Source organism: Canis lupus, chromosome 24 (genome assembly GCF_011100685.1).
Source record: "Canis lupus familiaris isolate Mischka breed German Shepherd chromosome 24, alternate assembly UU_Cfam_GSD_1.0, whole genome shotgun sequence".
Lineage (NCBI taxonomy): Eukaryota > Metazoa > Chordata > Mammalia > Carnivora > Canidae > Canis > Canis lupus.
In genome coordinates this window covers 34,546,411-34,556,482 of record NC_049245.1, presented here as the reverse complement: position 1 = coordinate 34,556,482, position 10,072 = coordinate 34,546,411, and positions in this window count along the sequence as shown.

Below are 10,072 nucleotides of genomic sequence, written 5' to 3'. Positions count from 1 at the left end.
CGATCCCGGGACTCCAGGATCACACCCTGAGCCAAAGGCAGACACTCAACCGCTGAGCCTCCCAGGCGTCCCCATCATATCGTTATCTATCATTATCTAGAAGTAAGCAGGAGAGCTAAGCTACGGGATCCGGGATCCGGATTGTAGGGAGCAGGACCAGGAATGTGTAGTGGGTGGGAAGGGGGAGGGACAGTGCCCCCAGGACACAGAAGCCGGGCTAGCAAGCTCAAAGATGCAGTGATGGTGGGCCCTGCCCACATTGTCTGGAATGAGGCTTTAGATCAGGCCCCGAAGGCTGGAAGGGGGCTGACTTGGGGGGAGGAGGGGTACATTACTATCGTCTTCAAAAATTAACCCACGATGAAGTCAGAGGAGTTGGTATGGCCTTTAGTGCTGGGATGTCAGAAAAAAAGCCTTAAATGCTGTGCGGATGGGAGGATGCTGGTGAGGAGGGCCCTGTATTTGGAGCAAAACTGTTATATCTCCTGCCAGAAACTACCTAATCTGGTTTCAACCGTCAAGAGTCCAGCGGGGCCTTATTTTGTGCCCGGCACTGTGCACACTCCTGGGTGACTCGGGAGGCCACGTGCAGCGTGGCCACCAAATTCTCTCACCTCCTGAGATGTCATCGGTTTGAGAGACGGCCTCAGAGACAGCTTTTTGCTTCGTATCTCAGAAACCACCGACTCGGCCTGTCAAACCCAGAGATTTAGGATGGCATTGGACCCCAAATCTGGAAGAACTTAGCGGCCCCACTGTGCCAAATCCGGAGGGAAAATATGCACACAGAGAAACCAGAAAAGCCTGGGACGACGGGGAGAGAGAAGGAAAATGAAAACACTCTGTTTCCATTGGCAGAATCAGTCTTTGCCAGGAATGTTGACTTGGTGCGCACTTAATTCAATTTTCTACACACTCAGAAGTAAAGAAAAAGCCAGATGCGGGGAGAAATCGCTGATACAGTCTTTGACATTGGCAAAGGCAATGCAATATGCACATGAATTCGGCCTCATGTGAAATACTCAGCAATCTAGAATGGTAAGCAGCGCGGCACTTCACATAGTGTGATCTCAATGCGGTGAACGTATCCACCTCTCCAGGTGTCTGTCTTCATTTCTAACCAGCTTGATTCATAACAGACAAAAGATTAGATGAATATACATGAAAATGTTGTTAGTAACTGGTAGGGCATGGGCAGTTTTTATTCTTGATCTGTATATTTTTCAGTGTTTTGCGAGTTTTCTAAAGTGAAAAAGGTATTTTAAGGGAATTTTTTTAACCGAATTGGTGCCTTCGTTATATAAACAAGGCACATGTACCTGAACCCTTATAAATGCTTATAAATGAAGGTTCTAAATGAGCTACTTTTTCCCCATCTTTCCAACACTCTTAGGCTTCACTTATTTGAGATAACTACTGTTAGAATTTTTTGTTTCTGTCTTTTTTGTTTGTTTGTTTTGTTTTTTTGGTAAGATTCTTGACCATTAAATATTTATATGAGGAATGAAAAGCTAGGACAGTCCATAGCAAAGATTCAGGCCACATCTAAAGGGAGTGGCTGCTGTCCTGCGTCATCTGGTGGCTGGATTTCAGAATGCAGGCCCAGAGTGGCCGGATCTTTTTCTAGAGAAAGAGAGTTATATATATAATATTCCAAATTTCAAAACTTGGCAACTAACTAGAAAATTTTAAATGTACTGTCTGGGACATACAGAATACAGAATTGAGAGTCAGTTTTTACAGCACTGAGGCCTCTGCCTTAAGAAATAAATGGGGGCACCTGGGTGGCTCAGTGGTTGAGCAACTGCCTTTGGCTCAGGACATGATCCCCAGGTCCTGGAATAGAGTCCTGAATCCGGCTCCCCGAGAGCAGGCCTGCTTCTCCCTCTGCCTATGTCTCTGCTTTTCTCTGTATGTCTCATGAATAAATAAATAAAATCTTTTTTTAAAAAAGGAAATAAATGTAAAGTACTGTCTTAAATTATCCACCCTAAACAATGCTCAGTGATAAGAGTTGAGGAATTTTGTTCACATACATTCCCTCCACTGCTCCTTCTTCCTTTAACCTCCCTGTTTTTATTCGTTCTATTATTGCTTATCCTACCAGTGGCCTTTATGACTTTATACATTTGTATTCCATTTTAAAAGTCTTATCAACTTCTTACAGCATCTACAATCTAAGAGAAAGAAAACATCTTTAACCTCTGTGGTGCTGTTCCCCTCTATGATGTATCTGAAACATTCTACACACTTGACATTCACTCATCTATTCATTCATCCAACAAAAATATTCATTGAGTGTCTACTCATGTGCCAGGCACTGTTCTAGACACAGAATATATAGCAGTCAACAGAACAGATAAAGTGATGTGCCCTCATGGAACTTATGTTTTAGCAAGGGATACAGTTAATAAATTAGCAAATAAGTGAGAATTCAGATATACAGTATCTCAGAAAGAGGCAAAGTCCAAGGTGAGACAAAAAGTAGGGACACGGGAACGTGAAATATCAGTGTGTGTGCACATGTGCACGTGCATATGTGAGTGTATGTGTGCATGAGAGTGTGACAAGATGACTTTTGACTCACAGACAAGGAAGTAAGGGGGTGGGCCATCCAAGTACCTGCTCTGTGTACATGTCCACCAAAAGGTACAGAAAGAGCCAAGGAGCCAAGGACGGGAGGCCGAGTGTGTCAGATGTGTTGGGGGCACAGTGGAAGCTGGAACTGACTGAGCAAGGAGGAGACTGAGAGAAACTGAGGCCCGAGAGGAAAAGGTGGGGCATCTATGCAGGGCCCATGAGATCATGGTCCTTTGAGTAAGAGGGAGAGCCACGGGGCCTCAGATCAGAAGAATGACATGAACCGAATTTTAGGTTTTGGAAGGATCCTTCTGGCTGCTCCAGGGAGACTAGATGAGAGGTCAAGGGTGGAAGGAGGGAGACAGTTATAAGGCTACTACAATCCTGTAGGTGAGAGATGGTGGTGGTGGCAGTAATGGTGATGGAGGGATAATGAGAAAGGCCAAGTTTGCAGAGCCTGCAGGATTTGCTGACAGACGAGAAGCAGGAGAAAGAGCACTCAGGGGTGACTCCAAGGTTTCGACCTGAACAATTTGAAGGACAGAGTTACCTTTTATCTATTTTCCTAATCTAACAGGCTTCATCTGTCATCACAGACAGGAGGCTAGATGGATGTACATCAAATTGTTATTAAGTAGCTACACTTGAGTGGTCGTGTATGGGTAGTTTGTATTTTTCTCTATCTTTTTCAGGATTTTCAATTTTTGAAAGACACAACTGTATTCTTTTATTTTAAGGCTTTTGGGCATGGCAAGGGTAGACTCAGGAAGTGAGGTAAAAACACTTCCTACCTGATTGGACTCTGTCTTAACCAACACTTGCTGCATAACAAACAATCCCAGAATCTTAAATTAACGTTTCTTTTTTTGCTTTTGGTTGCTTGAGTCGGCTGGTACAGCCTTGCTTTAGACTGCAGGTCAGGTTCAGGTCTGTAACAGGTTTCTCATTCTGCAATCCAGGCTAGATGGGCTGGAGCAAGGCCACTGTGGGAGTTCCCAGAGGAGAGAGAGGAAACATCTAATGCCTCTAGGCTGGGAACTGGCACCTGTGGCTTCAGCCCATATCCTATTGGCCAGAGCAAGCCACATGATCAACCTCACCCTCAGTGAGGCTGAAAAGCATCTAACGGCCAGAGTGGACAGGGAGTGAATATTTGCTGAACTATAATGGAATCTACCACAACTTCACTTTGATTTTTTTTTTAAGATTTTATCTATATATTCATAAGAGACACAAAGAGAGTCAGAGACATAGGCAGAGGGAGAAGCAGGCTCCCTGCAGGGAGCCTGATGCAGGACTTGATCCCAGGACCCTAGTATTACTACCTGAGCCAAAGGCAGACGCTCAACCACTGAGTCACCCAGGTCCCCCTCACTCTGATCTTATTGTTTGTAGTAGATTTTATTGAGTTTCTTTTAAATTTGTATTATAAAATTTTATATGGTTATTTCTGAAATTTTTGATGATACAGAAAAGCATAATTAGCCAAATTAAAATTCCCTCTTATTTTGCTACCAAGAAAGTTAAACAGTATTCATATTGTGATGAATATCCATGCAGAGTAGAAAATTTGTGTACACAGCAGTGACTGGCATTCAGACAATAACGGGCATTTGGCATTAGGTCTAGCTTTGGCTTTCGGAAAGTTGAAGAGACAAATACCCACTTTAGAGTTATTTCTGGCGTCCCTAAAACTATGCATCATTGGTGGTTCTGTAATTGGGTAGATATCTATCCATCTAATCAATGAAGCACACAGTGCATGTTATTTACTTTCTACATGTAAATTGGTGACTTAGAAAATCTCTTTATTGCTTGATATATTGACATTGTATTGATAAACTTAAAAATAAATGTAATATTTATTATTGCAAGAATAGCAATGTGGCAGAGAGAGCTTTGGGGATCATATCTCAGTAACCACCAATCCAGTCTGTCAAATCAAAAGAATTGGGCCAGCATCACACCCCAAATCTGGAAGAACTTAGCCACTTTGTAGTGCCAAATCCAGTGGGGAACACACACACAGATTATGGAAGGTATTGATTTTATATGCTATATTCTTATGTGCAAAACTGTTAAAGACTCTCCAATATCATAAAAAAAAGACTCATATGAATATGGCTTTTTGTGTAATATTTGGTATGCCACCCTTTATAACATTAAATAAAATAATTCTTAAGAACTAAATTTGATTAAAGTTATTTAATTTTATTTAGAATATGAAGCTTCAACATAATAACCTACTTGGGAACTTTTCACATCTTGTGAAGATCAATTAAAAGGAAAATGTCAGCTTTTCCACTTCAAAATTTCACGAGGTGGAAAATCTCCTAAACCAAGTACCAAACCATCCACGATAATTCATTTGTATCCTGGACGTGATCCAGCATGTGAGGGTCTGGAAACACTTTCAAAGCATGGCTCTGTGAAGATTGTATGTCTCGTGTCGAAATTCCATCCTCCTCCTGTGCCACTGATGAGAGAGTAGTTGTGCTGGAGAGCAAAATGAGCAAATATGGAAACTGAGTCTGGCTGTGAGGCAGGAAGCCCTGCCCACTTCTGAGGGGAAAGTTTTGGAGGATCCCCACTTTACTTGGAAAGTAATTTTCTATTTAGAAATACCAGCCCAGCAAATCTTTGAGGTAGGGCCTTCTGCGACCTCCATTTTACAGATGGGGAAGCTGAGGCTCACAGAGGCAAAAAATCACTTGCCCAAGGTCCCAGAACTAGCAAATAGCTGAGGCAGACCTGCCTCACATGTTGTGCACTTTCTGGGCCTTCCCTCTTGACCAGGTCACCTCCTATTTCTGTACTCCATTGTACCTCCATTCCTCCCTTTTGAAACTCCTCTCGGATCAGCTTTTTGAGAGGGAAGCCCATGATTCTTGGTCAAATAATAACCAAGGCAGTAAATAAATCCTATGGTGGACATCAGGGTAGGGTCACCCCCTGAAGATCACCCACCTGTGCTGCAAACTGATGATTCAGTAGTGATCCCCCCATCTATGGAGGTATGCAAGCAGAGCTGGACACACACATGGGTAGCATGTTATAGGGAGAAGTGTGCTGAGTGATAACCAGCATCTAACCCTCTTCCCAGGCCAGGGGGTACCCCAATTTTCTTCTGAGATGTTCACGTCCTACCCCCTCTCAGCCACAGGGTTTGGGGTGACTAGCTCCTCAACTTGGTTGAATAGGGTCCCCTCAAAATTCACATCCACCCAGAACCTGTGAATGTCACTATATTTGGAAATAAGGTCTTCGCCGATGTAATCAAGTCAAGAGGAGGTCATCTTGCATGGGCGTGGGCTCTCAATCCAGTGACCGTGTCCTACTAAGAAGAGGGAAATTTAACAAAGACACAGAAAGGAGACCACGTGAAGACGGGGGCAGAGTTTGGAGGGAAGCAGCTACAAGCCCGGGAACGCCGAGGACTGTGGGTGACCGCCAGAAGCTGGAAGAGGCAAGGAAGGATTTTTCCTGAAAGGCTTCAGAGAAGAATGTGGCCCTGCTAACACTTGATTTCAGACTTCCAGCCTCCAGAGATGTCTGTTGTTCTAAGCCCCCTGGTTTGTGGTACTTTGTCCTAGGGCAGCCCTAGTAAGACCCCATCACCAGCTGCTGCTTGATTTCAGCTAACTTGTGTCCTCATCTCCCTGCCCATCAGGACTGGCTCAGATGTGGACGTTTAACCCAATCAGATCTAATAAAATGCTGGGAGGTATTTGCTAAGGTCCCCACACCGTGTGACCCAGGAAGGGTGCAGCCAGAGGCTCTGCTGGAAGAAGAGCCTGACGCTAGACTTACCTGTGAATTTCCGAGCACAAGTTCCCTTGTAACTTAAGCCTGTTCAGTTTGTTTTTTCATTCATTCATTCATTCATTCATTCATTCATTCATTCATTCATTCGAGAATGAGATAGCACAAGCTGGAGGAGAAGCAGGCTCCCCATGAGCAGGGAGCCCCACACAGGGCTGGATCCCAGGACCCTGAGATCATAACCTGAGCCAAAGGCAGATGCTTCACTGACTGAGCCACCCAGGTGCCCCTCGATTTCAATTTCTGTGTAAGAGCTTCCCAACTACTACAGGGATGTGGTCCAAACAGCCCCAAGGATCTGGGCTGCTTCTTTTTTCCCTTTTTTTGACCATCTCTTTTAATGAGCCTAGAAATAAACAAATTCTGGGTTGTTCTGGCCATTCCCCAACCCTACTCCTAAAGAAGGCAAATAACTGAGAAGGCCATGTCACAAACATGTATCCAAGACTTACCAACTCATCCTAGCTCATCCTGGCCCCAGGAGCAAGGGCTGGGGGAAGGAAGTGGAGGACTGATGTCCTGGAGGGAATGTGAGGGGCTCTCCTATGCAGAGAAAGGAAGATTCAGGGACCCTGATATATCCGTGTGATGGTATTTGGGAGGAAATCTCCCACCCAGCCTTGTAAGCCAAAAAGACTACCAGCAGAGCCACCTGTGACTGCTGCTTCTGAGCTTGAGAGTTTGGGCCATTTGGGGGGATCCTAGGGGCAGCCAGGGGAGGGAGGAAGGATGAGGGGCACTCTCAAGGTGTGGCTCCAGGGACCCGAGGACACTGAGCTCACAGCTCCTCTCTGGACCCAGGCTGACCCAATTTCAGGGCCTCTCACTTAAACAAACAAACAAACAAATATATAGTAGTTTTGTAAATTATGGATACAAAATTAAACTTGGAAATGAATATTTATTTAAAGAAAAGAAATCACCATAAATCTGGCATGTTCAAAAAGCTGGCAAATACCACAAACACCCCCAAATCAAGAAAAACAACGAGTAATCAATATTGTTGCTATGATCTGCCCAATTCTTCTCTATTCTTCTTGTTTTACTACATTTTTGGTAACATACTCTTTTCTTAAGACAACAATTTCACAAGATCCTTTTCTCTAGAGATAATTAAAAGATAACAAAATCCTTAGCATGGTGGCTTGAAACCTGTTTTTTATTTTTTACGTGATAGAAAAATTTCTTTCAGATTCACAACAGATGTCCGTGGCTTCCTCCCCTGGGCTCGGGATGCTCCCTGCCTGGGGTGAGCGCAGGGGAGCCGCGGCCCCTTGACCTCCGTGGGTGATGCTGTTCCTCTGTCTTCCCATGCCACCGGGTTCCCTCCAGCCCTGGTTCCATCTGCCTCCGGGCCCCGTCTGGGGAACAGGGCATGGGTGGAGTGGCCATGAAGACCTTGACAGAGGGGCCCGTTGGCCAGAACTTAGTCGTATGACCCCTTCTCTTGCAAGGGAAGCTAGGAAATGTCATCGTTAGCCAAATGGTCACGTATCTAGTTAAAACAAAGGGATTTCTGTGCTAAAAGGAAAAAGGAGAGGGTGGATTTGAGGGGACAATGAGTCTTCTCTGCCACACGGCTTACCTGGATATTGTACTCACCCCTTCTGCTCACTCGGTCCCTTGACCCACCCTCGGTCCCTTGGCCACCTCTGGCTGCCAGGTGTCTGAGGGCTGCAGAGTTGGGTCTGGGCAGCCGCATTTCTAGCTATATGTTGAGGCTCTAGTGCAATGCATGAAAGAGATAACAGATATTGGGGACAGGGGGGTCTGTCCCACTTCTGAGAGCTTCTGCTCATGCAGTGAAGTATGAGGCCAGGTTAGCAGCTGACAGTGGAGGAGACAGAAGGGATGGGAGAGGTTTGAACCAGGGGGATGGAGGAAAGCCACTGAGTCAGGGAGTGGGGAAATGTGTCTGAGAGCATATGGGTTTTTTGTGTTGTGTTTTTGGTTTTGAGGGGTCCTTTTTTTTACATTTACTTTGTTGAGGAAAACTTGACAAATCGTATATATTTCAAGTGTACAGCATGATAGCTTGATATACATACACATTGTGGAATGATCGCCAGGATCAAGATGGTTACACAGCCATCGCTCAGAGTTCATTCTTTTGTGTGTGTGGAGAGAATACTTAGTCTATTATACTCAGCAACTTTCAAGTGCACAACGCCACATCATTAGCTCTAGTCACCAGGCTGTAAATAAAGCCTCTTGCTCTTACTTACTTTTTTTATACCTGAAGGTTTGTACCCTTTGACCTCCAGCCCCTGGCAACCACTATTCTGCTTTCTGTTTTCATGAAATGGGCCTTTAAATTTTTTTTTTTAAGATTCCACATATAAGTGATACCACACAATATTCGTCATTGTCTGTCTGGTTTATTTCACTTAGTATAATGTACTCCAGCTTCATCCACGTTGTTGCAAATACCAGAACTCCCTTCTTTTTCATGGCTGAGTGCTATTCCATTGTGTATATATATATATATATACATATGCTGCATTTTCTTTATTCACTCATCCACTGAACGGATGCTTAAGCTGTTTCTATATCTCAGCTGTTGTGAATAACGCTACATTTTCCCCTTAGGATAGTGATTCCATTTCCTTTGTATATATACCCAGCAGTAGGATTGTGGGATCCCATGGTAGTCCTATTTTTAATATCTTGAGGAACCACCATATTGTTTTAGGATGGCCATAGTCATCCTAACAGGTGTGAGGTATTATCTCATTGTAGTTTTGATTAGTATTTCCATGAGGATGTTGTGCACCTTTTTTTTTTTTAAGATTTTATTTATTCATTCACAAGAGACAGAGAAAGAGAGAGGCAGAGACACAGGCAGAGGGAGAAGCAGGCTCCACGCAGGGAGCCTGACTTGGGACTCAATCCTGGGTCTCCAGGATCATAACCTGGGCCAAAGGCAGCACTAAACCTCTGAGCCATCGGGCTGCCCTCGTGCACCTTTTCATACACCTATTGGCCATTCATGTCTTTGGAAAAAAGTGTGTTCAGGTCCTTTGCCTATTTTTACATTGGATTATTTGCTTATTGATTTCTATGAGTTCTTTATGTATGTTGGAGATTAACCCTTTTTCAGATTTATGGTTTGCAAATATTCCTCCCATTCTACAAATGGCCTTTTATTTATTTTTTATTTTTTTAAAGATTTTATTTATTTATTCATGAGAGACACAGAGAGAGAGGCAAGCAGAGACATAGGCAGAGGGAGAAGCAGGCTCCATGCAGAGAGCCCGATGTGGGACTCGATCCCGAGACCGTGGGATCATGCCCTGAGCCGAAGGCAGATGCTCAACTTCTGAGCCACCCAGGCAGCCCTACAAATGGCCTTTTAAATGTATTGTTTCCTTTGCTGTACAGAGGGAGCATTTGTAGGGTGAGTCTGTTTGAGTTCATGGATTTCAAGTGAAACTTGTTTGTCAGGTTTTATGACTTTTCTCCTACAGCATTCTCTGCCTACAGAGGGAATATAGGATTAGCATGACTTAAGTCTGCAGAAGGGCCTGTGTGCGGGGTGATTATAAGGTTGGGATTTGGGATCTAGGTTGGACAAGACGGAGTATGAAGCCCATGAACCTCTCCATGGATGCTGGAAAAGCAGTAGAGTCAGGCACTGGCATGTAGAGGGCAAAGGTCTCAATGAGATCAG